A 15047-nucleotide genomic window follows, 5' to 3' on the forward strand; every position below is an offset into this window, starting at 1 on the left:
AAAATGCTGTTTTACAAGTTCTTTAGAAATGACAAGATCTGTTTAAAAATAAAGTTCATAATAGCAGCAGATTTAGTGCTTATGACAAGCCCATGCACTATTGAGTGACCAATCAGATCAGATGTGAGGAAGAGTGAGATGCATTTATGGTGTGACTCTATGCACATTAGTGCTAATAATACTAGCGCTCATCTCTGACTATCAGCTTTTATAATCAACGATAACATGCTTTTAAATAATTAATTAAATTCATGTTTATTTCCATTCCGCTTTTGCAATGTAGATTGCGTCAAAGCAGCTTAGCATAGACCCAGGGGTGTCTAAACTCATTCCTGGAGGGCCAGAGTCCAGTATAGTTTAGCTCCAACTTTCTTCAACACACCTGCCTGAAAGTTTCTAGTACACCAATAAACTTGATTAGCTGGCTCAGGAGTGTTTAATTAGGGTTGGAACTAAAATATGCAGGACACCGGCCCTTCAGGAGCGAGTTTGGACACCCCTGGCACAGATGTTCTAGTAAATTGAAACTGTGTCAGTCCAGTTTTCATAGTTAAAGTTCAGTTTAGTTCAGTTTATTTTCACTGCTGAACATACAAACACTGAAGAGCAAATCCATCCATGTGCAATTAATGTCATTATTTATACAATAATGGAGTTCCTTTCGTAGTTTTTAAATAACAAAAATCTTATGAAATGTTTTTATGAGATTTGTGTGTCCCTGTGAATGTTTAGAGTGATACTGGCACGTCTGGCGTAGTGCTGGGAATAAACAAAAGTGATGATCCAAATGCAGCCAAACAAATATTTATTGAAAGAAACTAAAACAACGAGTGAAACATGCAGACATCGTGGGAGTGACAAAGACACTAATTACAACGAAGTGCTAACAGAATATAAGGATATAAATACACAAGGAAATAATTAACTAAACAGGCTGACAAAGGGGTGGAGACAATTAACTCAAAAGATAACAAGATAAGGTTAATGGTTAAATGCTAAAGACGTGCAAAAATATCAGAGGAGACGTGTAAAAAGCTGATCAGCAATTATAGGAAGCGTTTGCTTTCTGAAATAACCAATAAAGACTTGTTTCATTGATTATTAACAGGGGTGTGAATAGTTTTGGACATGTTTTGTTAAGTTGTAAATAGAAGCTGGGAACTTTTTTTTTTTCACAATGATGCCTTTTGTATATCAATTTATTTTCGTTTACGAGAAGCCTGTAGTATTTCTGGTCAAAAAAATAATAATCTTGATGGTTCAATAAAATTAACTTTAAATCAGAATATGCAAAGAGTATAAATAATTTTGGGCTAGACTATTTATATATATATATATATATATATATATATATATATATATATATATATATATATATATATATATATATATATATATATATATATATATATATATATGGGGGTAGAAAAATCTGACTCTATATATCCATATACACACACACACACACACACACACACACACACACACATATATATATATATATATATATATATATATATATATATATATATATATATATATATATATATATATATATATATATATATATATATATATATATATATATATACACATATGGGGTAGAAAAATCTGACTCTATATATATATCCATATATACACACACACACACACACACACACACACACACACACACACACACACACACACACACACACACACACACACATACACACACACACACACACACACACACACACACACACACACACACACACACACACATATATGTGTGTGTATAGATATATTTAGATATATATATAGTCAGATTTTTCTACATTTTACATAAAAATATAGGAGTGTCACTGTGGCGCAGTGGTTATCACAATTGCCTCACAGCAAGAAGGTCGCAAGTTCAAGCCTTGGCTGGGTCAGTTGGCATTTCTGTATGGAGTTTGCATGTTCTTCGGTTTTCCCCACAGTCCAAAGACTATAGGGGAATTGGGTACAGGCTAAATTGCATTTTCATCTAGAGCTAAAGGGCTAAAATATCATACACTAAATAGAAAATAGAATATGATATATTATATAAACAGAGAACGATAAAAAAAAACATAATTAATTAAAACTTTTTAAGATGCTTAAAGATTAAATAAAATAAAAAAATTACTAAAATGAAAACTCCCTATAGCCCGATCCTCTAAAATACTAAAATCTGAGCTAAGATTAAAATTAAAAACTAAAGAAAATTTATCTAAAATATAAATAAATACAAAACAAACAATTGTCAAAATACGCAAAATAATAATGCTAATAACAGGTGCAGTGAATTGGTTTTTCCCTTCAAAATGATTCAACTCCTGTAATACTGGATGTTAGTCATGAACTGGTTTTTGGTAATTAGATCAATCTCCACAAAAGGCTGACAAAATATTCAAGATTTTTTTTTTTTTTGTTAGTTTTGGAAAACGCTTTAAGCAACCACCTAGCAACCATTCAGAACAACCTAGCAACCACATACCATTGTGTGTTGATATGCGTGTGAATGATAATAATTACCAAAACTGGCGAATTATGATCTGTTTTTGAGGGATTACTCCTCCAGAACTCTCAGCTTGTTGGTATTTGCAGGTTAACCCGAGTAATTAGCGCTGTTAAAAAGCCTGAACAATGTAACATCTTCATTATTATGTTGTAATCAATGTTAATAACATATGCAATTGTGTATTAATTAGATACTTAAGTTATTTTGACAGCTCGCCAAACCTGAATGTGCCCATTTAACCTGAAAAAATAGTGGAAACATAACGTACAGTACACAGCCAAAATAATAAATATAAGGTAACACTTTATTTTGATGGTTCATTTGAGTATTAGTAGACTGTCTGCTTAATATCTGCTGACACAGCTCATTTAACAGACATGTAACTGAATATAAGAAACAAGAACATAACAATTCCTTACATTTATATAGCGCATTTCTGGGCACTCGAAGCGCTTTACACAAAGAGGGGATCTCCTTATCCACCACCAGTGTGCAGCATCCACCTGGATGACACGATGGCAGCCATATTGCGCCAGCTCACACGCCACACACCAGCTGATTGGTGGAGAGGAGACAGAAGCTGCCTCCCAAATCGCATACTGATGCACTATTCTACAACATTTTGTAGTATAAATAGTGTAAGTATTGAGTTCACACTGAAAACTCTAATAATAATAATAAGTGCACTTTTATTACCCGGATGATCACTCATTCAGCCGGTAAAATGAAGTTTGATACTGCAGGTTTGCTCACGTAGTGGAAGGGGCGGAGCTATCAGGCGCACATGTTGAATAACTTTATTTTGGATTGTGAAAGCAAAATTCTCCTACGAGAGTGATTATAGCGCCTTCTGATGGTGAATGCAGTTATGCTCACGGCAGGTATTATTTGATAGTTTGGTCATTCATTTCTCTAATTTGGCAACCGTCAAACGTCATCTGGGAAATGGATTGATTTTCCGCTTAGTAAAATAGCATTAGTGCTCCATTTGGGACGACACTACATACACATACTATGCTAAGTGTAGTGTAAGTGCATAAGTACATGAGTGCATAGTGTATAGTGCGCCATTTGAGACGCAGCTAGCGTGATGAAGCCAATTTTGATATGGGGATGGTTCAGAAGGACAGAGACCAGTGGGCAGGGCTTCACATTAACTTTTTCGACCACCAGCCACTGTGGCTATAGTTTTCCAACATTACTAGCCACTCGCCATTTTCACTAGCCACAATTTTATTGTTGGGAAAATATATTTTATACACCTAAATATCAGTTTGACTTGCTAAAATTACTTGATTTTGATTTAGTTAGAGTTATCTCTACATGCCTCCTCATTCATTTCACTCTTTGTGTGTCGTATATGAGCTTGCTCAATTATCATGAGCAAATGGGTCAGGGTTTCATATATTACAATTAGTTTTCATAATTTTCAGAGCCCAAAGTTAAGGATTTACCCAATTTATCTCTGACCACACCATAAATAAACAGTTAATTTTTTCTTAGCCACAAATTTTAAATGTGTCAAAATAAGCAAAATATAGCTGAATGCTAAACTTTTTATTTAACAAAACATATGCACAGTCATATATCCTGGCTAAAGGTCCCAGATCACCAGTTAACTACACATAAATGGGGATATATATATATAAACTAAAACTATTTCCGACAAATAAAGTGTTGCATATTGATATTTCTGTTTCTTACCTTGGTAAATCATTGTTTAGAAACTATTGTGAGAAATCATTAACATGATCAGTGTCTTCACATAGATGAATATCATTAATCTTTAATAATAACAACATATAATTAAAAGTAAAGTGAGAAAAATTGTTATTTAAGAAGTGTGTATCAAACTGGAAGCCCTTTACAATAATTGGTACCCAAAAAGTAGCTCTCAGTTTCAAAAAGGTTGGTGACCCCTGCACTAGAGCCATGTCTAATAAACGTCTTGAAAGTGTAGGTCCAGTGTTCCCACACTCTGTCCTCCTCCTTTCTGGTGCTGCTGTTTTCCTCCCGCTCCTGCACAAAGTTGCAACATTGTTGCAAATTCAACTATCAACACTGTCTGCTCTTACATTCCCGCACATTTTACCCTCGTCCCATCTGTAAATTAGGGGCATAATACTATAAATAAGACTTTGCCAGTGTGGTTCCTTATCACAACTGATCAAAAGATTATCTGATGTGAGGGCCTTGCAATTGATTGTGGAAGAGAAAGAGCTTCTGATGATAATGTCCATGACCATGGTGGGAACAACACGAAAAAACAAATCTGTGGGTTTTATTTTTTTCATAACATTAATAATAATAATAATAATAATAATAATAATAATAATAATAATAATAATAATAATAATAATAATAATAATAATAATAAAATAAAAAAAACAAGAAGCACATTAATTTAATCAATATGATCTAAAAAAGGTAAAGGTGGAAAATGAACCATTTTTGCTGTGCATATGGCTTGTAATTGTGATTAGGTAAACATTTGTTGAGTAATTTAACCCAAAATTGTTTGATAGTGTTAATTTGGAAAGCTAAAACTCTTGCAGGTCCACCAGAGCCATGAACACTGGCTGAGTAACCAAAATACGAACACCACACAAGGGTTAAAGTGACATTCAAAGGCTTAACTAGGTTAATTAGGTTAACTAGGGAGGTTAGGGTAATTAGACAAGTTATTGTATAACGATGGTTTGTTCTGTAGATTATCGAAAAAATATAGCTTAAAGGGGCTAATAATATTGACCTTAAAATGGGTTTTAAAAAATTCAAAACTGCTTTTACTCTAGCTGAAATAAAACAAATCAGACTATCTCTAGAAGAAAAAATATTATCAGACGTACAGTGAAAACTTCCTTGCTCTGTTAAACATCATTTGGGAAATATTTAAAAAAGAAGAAAAAAAATCAAAGGGAGTTTAATAATTCTCAACTGTAAGTGAGTTTCTGTCTGAACAATGCTGTTTTTCGCATGACAACAAAGTGTATTTCTCACACAAATAATGTCTTCACATCTATTATGAAGTCAATTAGAGCTGAAGGGTGTATGAAAGAAAGTATTAAACAGTGTTTACTACGCTGGCAGAGCGAGTTTATCCAGATTTACAGAGCAAACACCCAATGCTTTATACTTCAGCAAAATATAGAGCAAACACTGTAAAGCTTTCATATGTGTAAGGTGTCGTTTCACATGGTGTCAGTTTACAATCTCTCACACAGTCCCACATCAACAAGAAAACGCATTTAAGAGTAATTCACTACCTAAATATGTATTAAAAATATCCTGACTCAAAAGATCTTGACCTGCAGTCATGGAGTAATTTTTTATTTCACATTCTTCAAATACACTACCTTAAAGTCTTGTCGTTAATCCCAGTTGGAAGACCAACTTGACTTCTAGTTGATCATTTGTAAAAGTGTTGAAGGTGGATTTCTCTGATGAATCATCTGTTGATCTGCATCCCAATCATCACCAATTCTGCAGAAGACCTACTGGAACCAGCATAAGGACAAGATTGTCACAGAAATCTGTCAAGTTTGGTGAAGGAAAAATCCTGGTTTGGGGTTACATTCAATCAAACCCTGCTTTAAGAAAACTGCAATGTCAAAATTATTTCCAACCAGGCAAAGTGGCTTGTGGGAGTGGATGTCTAACCGGTCAAAGCTGAAATCTACCCGCGTTTGGCGGGCGTTAATGTAAAGCCCTGATTATAGTAATATTTAATCTGGGCTTTATCATTCAATCATTCATTCATTAATTTTCTTTCCAGCTTAGTGCCTTTATTAATCCAGGGTCGCCACAGAGGAATGAACCGACAAGTTATCCATTATATGTTTTACACAGCGGATGCCCTTCCAGCTGCAACCCTTCACTGGGAAACACCCGTACACACTCAATCACACACATACATACGGACAATTCAGCTTACCCAATTCACCTAAACTACAGTATATCCTCATGTAAACTTGAGACTGTGGGGGAAACCGGAGCACCCAGAGGAAACCCACGCCAACACCGGGAGAACATGCAAACTCAACACAGAAATGCCAACTGACCAAGGCGAGGCTCGAACCAGCGATTTTGCTGTGAGGCCACAGCGCTAACCACTGAGCCACCATTCCGCACCTACAACAGACAAAATACTATAGTAAATACAAGTTTACTGTAGTAACCTGTGAACTATACTACAGTATTTTATACAGTTTATTAATTATGTTGCAGTCGGATGTAGTAAATACTAAATTATACTACAGTATACTACAATTTACTACACTGTATACAGGAATTAGTTGACTTTACTTGAAAAAAACGAGTAAACTCAATGCCTTGATAATTATTAAGTAAACAAACTGTTCATGATTATTAAAGTTAAGTCAATGGGTATACTGACTTTATTTAAGTAAAAGTGCCATTAGGCAACTGGTTTACTCACCTTTTATTGTAAAGCAACTAGTGTAATTGCTTTTTACAGTGTATTTTACTGCGGTAAAATATTAAAGTATATTATAGTAATGTTTACTCTGGGCTTTAGCATTCATTCATTCATTTACTCCAGCTTAGTCCCTTATTAATCTGGGGTCGCCACAGCGGAATGAACCGCCAACTTTTCCAGCATATGTTTTACACAGCGCATGCCCTTCCAGCTGCAACCCATCACTGGGAAACACACTCAATCACACACATACACTACGGACAATTCAGCCCACCCAATTCACCTATACTACAGTATATCCTCATGTAAACTTGAGCCTGTGTGGAAAACCGGAGCACCCGGAGGAAACCCACGCCAACACCTGGAGAACATGCAAACTCCACACAAAAATGCCAATTGACCAAGGCGAGGCTCGAACCAGCGATCTTCTTGCTGTGAGGCGATCCTGCAACTCATTGCACCACCGTGATGCCCTGGGCTCTATCATCAGTCAGCATCCATGCATTATGAAAGGTGAATGAATAAAAGGTGTTGTCAGTATTTTTCTCCTCATGTAAACTCGAGACTTTTGCAGACTTTCTGGTTTGTGAAATGGAGCAGAAACGGAGCCCGTGTATAATTATGATTCCTTCAACTATCTGTTTCTGCAGATCTGCCAAAATATGTTGGGCGTTTCTTTACTCAGACTGTATGAATGAGACGAAAACATTCCTGTGCAGGCGGACAACGAGCAGCAGCTACACCTGAACATTTAGAAGCAAACCTGCATGTCGATGCGTCACAGACGGCACACTTGACTGTCTGCGTTGGATTTTTTATGCACAGAAAGCATGTTAGGTGCACTCTAAAGAAATGCTGGGTTGTTAATCTAATGGTAATTAGATAACCTAACCCAATGTTGGGTCAACCATGAACAAAAACAGAATGTTGGGTTGATTTATTACAATTAAATTTAAATGACACCCTTATTTGTCCTTATTTGACCCAACATTAGGTTATGGTAACCTAGTGTGTGTACATATATATATATATATATATATATATATATATATATATATATATATATATATATATATATATATATATATATATATATATATATATATATATTTAATTATTTATTTACTTTTATTATTATTTTTTTTTTTTGGTGTGTAAAAAATAAAACAAATCTACACTCACCGGCCATTTTATAAGGTACACCTTACTAGTACCAGTTTGGACCCCCTTTTGCCTCTAGAAGTGCCTTAATCCTTCATGCCAGAGATTCAACAAGCTACTGGAAATATTCCTCAGAGATTTTGCTCCATATTGACATGATCGCATCACTCAGTTGCTGCAGATTTGTCGGCTGCACATCCATGAAGCGAATCTCCTGTTCCACCACATCCCAATGGTACTCAATTGGATTGAGATCTGGTGACTGTGGAGGCCATTTGAGTACAGTGAACTCATCGTCATGTTCAAGAAACCAGTCAGAGATGATTCACGCTTTATGACATGGTGCGTTATCCTGCTGGAAGTAGCCATCAGAAGATGGAGACACTGTACTCATAAAGGGATGGACATGGTCAGCAGCAATACTCAGGTAGGCTGTGGTGTTGACTCGATGCTCAATTAGTACTAATGAGCCCAAAGTGTGCCAAGAAAATCTCCCCCACACCATTACACCACCACCACCAGCCTGAACCGCTGATATAGGGCAGGATGGATCCATGCTTTCATGTTGTTGATGCCAAATTCCTACCCGAGCATCTGAATGTGTGAGCAGAAATAGAGACTCATCAGAGCAGCAACGTTTCTCCAATCTTCTATTGTCCAGTTTTGGTGAGTCTGTGTGAATTGTAGCCTCAGTTTCCTGTTCTTAGCTGACAGGAGCGGCACCCGGTGTGCTCTTCTGCTGCTGTAGCCCATCCGCCTCAAGGTTGGACGTGTTGTGTGTTCAGAGATGCTCTTCTGCAGATCTCGGTTGTATCGAGTGCTTATTTGAGTTACTGTTGCCTTACTATCAGCTGGAACCAGTCTGGCCATTCTCCTCTGACCTCTGGCATCAACAAGGCATTTGCGCCCACAGAACTGCCGCTCACTGGATATATTCTCTTAGTTTTATTATTCTCAGTAAACCCTAGAGATGGTTTTGCATGAAAATCCCAGTAGATCAGCAGTTTCTGAAATACTCAGAGCAGCCCGTCTGGCATCAACAACCATGTCACGTTCAAAGTCACATAAATCCCCTTTCTTCCCCATTCTGATGCTTGGTTTGAACAGCAGCAGATCAGCTTGACCATGTCCACATGGCTAAATGCATCGAGCTGCTGCCATGTGATTGGCTGATTAGAAATTTGCGTTAACATGCAGCTGGTATATACAGTGAGGTAAATAAGTATTGAACATTGCCATTTTTCTCAGAAAGCATATTTCTAAAGGTGCCGTTGACCTGACATTGTCACCAAATGTTGATAGCAACCAAAGAAATCCATATATGCAAAGAAAACAAATCTATCTAGTTTACAAATGAAGTTATGCATAATAAAATGAAATGATGCAGGGAAAAGGTATTGAACATATGAAGAAAGGAAGGCGTAGTTTGGCAGTGAAAGCCCAGACAGCAGCTGAAATCTCTCAGTAGTTTTTCAGCAACCCGCTGCCCTTCCTCAGTGTAAATGAAGATCAGCTGCTTCAGTTGTCTATAATTGACCCGAGTTACAGCAACTTTTTTTGAGTGAATTAAAATATTAGATTTTTTTCTCATTTATATTTTAGAGTACAACAACCCAACCTTTTTAGAGCACAATGTTGGGTTATTTATTTAAATTAAATATTTTTTTTACCCAACTTTTGAGTTTGTCCATGTTTCACCCAAACTTGGTTATTTTTTAAAATGACATTTAGATGACACTTTTTTAACCCAATCGGGTTTGTCCATATTTGACCCAACATTGGGTTAAAGCAGACCAGCATTTTTTTGAAAGTAACATGAATAATTAGCTTGTATATTAAAATATGGCATATTGTAAATAAAAATCATTAACTTTTTTTATTAACGCAATGTGGGTTAATTAAACAAATTACTCTTTTTTTGTGGGGGTTAAATTAATTTTTTTCGATGTTTTTTATTAACCTATTGTTGGTTAATTAAATTTAACACTAGCAGTTGATGATTTTGTCTATATTTGACCCAAAATTCAGTTACAACAACTTTTTATTTTATTTTATTTTTTTTATAGGGGAATTAAAATGTAAGATTTACCTGCACCACATGTATTTGGATTGTGGGGGAAACCGGAGCACCCGGAGGAAACCCACACATGGAGAACATGCAAACTCCACACAGAAACGCCAACTTCTTGCTGTGAGGCAACAGCACTACCAAATGCATCACCACTAGGCACTTAATAATTTAAAAATACATTATTTCTATAAAACTGAATAAATACAGGTCAGAATATATATCCAAAAAGAAAAAAATGTTGGGTTGTCACAACCCAAGATTAGGTCAAACATAGACAAACCCAATGTTGGCGAATTTTATTAAATGTTTTTTTAATTACCCCAAAAGCTGTTTTAATTTGTTAAAAAAGAAAAAAATTATGTATTAACACAATCTTGAGTTAATTAAATACAAATTATGCTTTTATTTTTATTAACCCATTGTTGGGTTAAATTATTTTTCATGTTTTATTATTAACATAATTTTGGGTAAATTAAATATAAATTACTCTTTTTATGGCGTTATACATTTTTTAAAAATGTTTTTAATAACTGATTGTTGGGTTAAATTGTTTTTTTTTTATTGTTTTTTAAAATGCATTTATTTTTATTAACCCACACGTTGGATTAATTCATTTTTTTTTATTTTGTATAATATTAACACAATGTTGGGTCAATTAAATATAAATTGCTCTATTTGGTGGCTTTACATTTTTTAGATGTTTTTTATTAACCCATTGTTGGGTTAAATTGTTTTTCATTTTTTATTATTAACACAATGTTGGCTTAATTTAATATAAGTTGCTCTTTTTGGTGGCGTTAATTTTTTTTTCATGTTTTTTATTAACCCATTGTTCGGTTAAATAGTTTTTTTTATTTTTTATTACTAACACAATACTGCGTTAATTTAATATAATTTTTTTTTTTTGATGGCGTTACATTTTCTTAAATGTTTTTTAATAACTGATTGTTGGGTTAATTAGTTTTTTATTGTTTTTTTAAAATGCATTTATTTTTATTCCCCCACACGTTGGGTTAATTAGTTTTTTTTATTTATTTTGTATATTATCAACACAATGCTGGGTTAATTTAATTTAAATTACTCTTTTTGGTGGCTTTACATTTTTTAAAAATGTTTTTTTAATAACTGATTGTAGGGTTAATTTGTGTTTTTTTTATTTTTATTTTTAACACAATATTGGGTTAATTAAATATAAATTGCTCTTTTTGGTGGCGTAAATTTTTTTAAAAATGTTTTTTATTAACCTATTGTTGGGTTAAATAGTTTTTTATTTTTTTATTATTAACACAATGCTGCATAAATTAAATATAAATTACTCTTTTGGTGGCATTACATTTTATTAAATGTATTTTAAATAACTGTTTCTTTTTTGTTTTTAATGCATTTATTTTTATTAACCAACACGTGGGGTTAATTTGTTTTGTACATTATTAACACAATGTTGGGTTAATTAAATATAAATTGCTCTTTTTGGTGGAGTTAAATTTTTTTTATGCTTTTAAATGTTTTTTCTATTATCCCAATGTTGGGTTAAATTGTTTTTCAGTGCACTTTAAATGACACTTTTTAAACCCAGCAGTTGGGCTTGCTCATATTTGACCCAGCATTGAGTTAAAGCATGTTTTAGAGTGAATTAAAGGTTTTGAATAATTAAAATTCAATGTTAAAAATCCTCCCAATGTTGGGTTTGTCTACATTTGACCCAACATTGCATTAATACAACCCTGCATGTCTTATAGTGCAGATCATAGATTACATCATACATTTTAAGCATCTTTTTATTTGTCATTCATGAAATCCACACACTTTTTTTCAGCACACTGAGTATTCCCTGCAAATATGACCTTTTAAGACTTGTTGATCCTCCTTTGGGTGCGGATGGGCAGGTGTGTGTGTGTGTGTGTCACCTGAGGGCGGCTCTCCAGTATAAATACAAGCCAGTGAAGTGCACAAACACACGGACGAGCAAGAGCAGACGAGAGGTAAGACTTTCCTCTATTTCATTCAGCGGCTCCTGATAAATGCAGGACTCACAACACTGAGAGATCATCCAATGCAGATGAAATCAAAATTATTCGCTCTCCTGTGAACGGTGAATTCTTGTAAAATTACTTCCCATGTGCTGTTTAACAGAGAGAATTTTTTTTTTCAAATGCATTCATAAACATAATAGTTTTAATAAGTCATCTCTAATAACTGATTTCTTTTATCTTTGCCATGATGACAGCACATATTAGACTATATATTCTTTAGTATACTAGTAGTCAGCTTAAAGTGACATTTAAAGGCTTAACTAGGTTATATATATATATATATATAATAAAAAACTGCTTTTATTCCAGCTAAAATAAAACAAATAAGACTTTCTCCAGAAGAAAAAATATTATAGGAAATAACGTAAAAACTTCCTGAATGTTATAAATCATTTGGGAAATATTAAAAAGAGAATAAAAGCTTCACAGCAGGGCGAATCATTGTGATGTCAAATGTACAGTAAGGATTTTATCTCATGTAACTTTAACAATTAGAAAATAATAATAACTGCAACATGCATGCCTAGGCATATTATCTTATCAGTCTTATGTTTGTGTTTCGTATTGTGCAGTATTAGTGTCGTGTTGCATATCTGAAAATATCATCAACATGAGTGATTCACGTAAGTTTTCTCAGTTTATTATACTGATATTCTTGTTTCATATATATATATATATATATATATATATATATATATATATATATATATATATATATATATATATAAAAAGCTCAGCATAATTGAGTACACCCTATTTTAAAAATGAATATTTTTCTCAATTTCTCAGTGAACATAGGCAGTGTATTCTTGTGCATTTGAACAAAACTGATTTATTAAACAGATATATTTATTAAAATAATGTTTTAGTCACATAACATGTCTGGTAATTGAACAATAACACAATTAAATTCAAGCAAAATATTGCAAAAATAAATAACAACCTACAAAATTTCAACTAAATTTTACATTTTTTTTTTTTGCTTCCCTTGATTTTTTCATCTTTTTAAATTTCTATTTAATAGTTTTCTATAACATGTACATTTGGCTGTACTAGTTTTGGACTTTTGAAGTTATTTTGTTAGAGAAGCTCCAGATTTGGCTTCAGCACTGACTATGTATATGCACAAATATAATATTATTAGCTTCCTATTAAAATATTAATTTAAAAGAGAGATTTGAGAATGTGTATATAAATTAGCACAGATATATATATATATATATATATATATATATATATATATATATATATATATATATATATATATATATATATATATATATATATATATATATATATATATATATATATATATATATATATATACAGTGCTAAGCATAAATGAGAACTCAACCTATTTTGAATATAGATAATAATTGTTGGTGAATTTCAACAAAAATTATTTATTTTTATATTCGGTCACTGAACTGAAAATAGAAATAGAAATAGTCACCTTTAGAAATAGAAAACTCAATTTAACTATTGCAATTTTTTTATGTTTTAACATAACATTTAACATAACATAAATGTTGTTTTGCAAATTTTGGACCGTTATCATAGGTTATTTTGTTAGAGAAGCTCCAGATTTGGCTTTAGCACTGACTAATCTAATGTATTTGCACAAATATAATATTGTATAGCTTCCAGTAAAAAATTTTCATTTAAATGAGAGATTTTTGAGGGGTGAACTTATATATGCTGAGCACATATCTATCTATCTGTGTCTGTCTGTCTGTCTGTCTGTTTATTTTATAATATATAATATAAATTTTCATTTTCATTTCATTTAAGTGTATTAATTTAAATACAATTTACAGCTATCAAAGATTAATCGTGATTAATTGCATCCAAAATAAAAGTTGATTTTGGCACAATATGCGCTTGTACTTTATATATTTATTAGGTATATATAATACACACACATACACAAGAAAAATTTGTTACATAGATATTCAAATTCATATATAATCTGCAATAATGGGGCGACACGGTGGCTCAGTGGTTAGCACTGTGGCCTCACAGTAAGAAGGTCCCTGATTTGAGTCCCAGCTGGGCCAACTGATATTTCAGTGTGGAGTTTGCTCGTTCTCCCCGTGTTGGCGTGGGTTTCCTTTGGGTGCTCCGGTTTACCTCACAGTCCAAACACATGCGCTATAGTGGAACTGATGAACTAAATTGCCCGTAATGTATGAGTGTGTGTGTGTGTGAATAAGTGTATATGGGTGTTTCCCAGTACTGGATTGCGGCTGGAAGGGTATCCAATGTGTAAAACATATGCTGGATAAATTAGCGGTTCATCCCTGATGAATAAGGAACTAAGCCAAAGGAAAATGAGTGAATGAATGAATGAATGACTTTGCAATAATCTAATAATAAATAAAGATTTTTTCAGATATATGCATGCACGTGTGTATTTATATATACCAAATAAATATACACAGCATATACACACACTTATGTCATGTCAAAACAAACTGTGTAAATGATCACGATTAATGTTTTGCTCAGCACTAATAAAAAACCTGATCCGTATTAATCCTCATTTCTGTTATTCTTTTGTCTCCTGCAGAGCAAAAGCAGGTGAGCAGATTCACATTTTCTTTCCAATATGTATTCAAATTCAATGTAGAATAAAAATGTGGTAAGACTTTATTTTGATGGTCCATTTGAGTATTAGTAGACTGTCTGCTTAATATCTGCTGATTCTGCTCCTTCAACAGACATTTAACTGACTATAAGAAACTTTGCAAGTACATGTCAACTTACACTAACCCTAATAGTCTACTTATAATCTAATGAGAGTTAGTTGGCATGTAGCTG

The 15047-nt window shown here is 33.3% G+C and overlaps 1 long non-coding RNA gene across 1 annotated transcript; it reads left to right on the forward strand.

The window, feature by feature from the left end:
• Window positions 1–12149: 12149 nt before the first annotated feature.
• LOC137488060 (uncharacterized) lies at window positions 12150–14885 on the forward strand. The gene is made up of 3 exons (XR_015512962.1): window positions 12150–12176; window positions 12800–12850; window positions 14797–14885. It is a non-coding gene; the product is annotated as an uncharacterized LOC137488060 (long non-coding RNA).
• The last annotated feature ends 162 nt before the right edge of the window (window positions 14886–15047 follow it).

This window comes from Danio rerio, chromosome 17, assembly GCF_052040795.2.
Source record: "Danio rerio strain M-AB ecotype USA chromosome 17, GRCz13ab, whole genome shotgun sequence".
In the NCBI taxonomy this organism is placed as follows: Eukaryota; Metazoa; Chordata; class Actinopteri; order Cypriniformes; family Danionidae; genus Danio; species Danio rerio.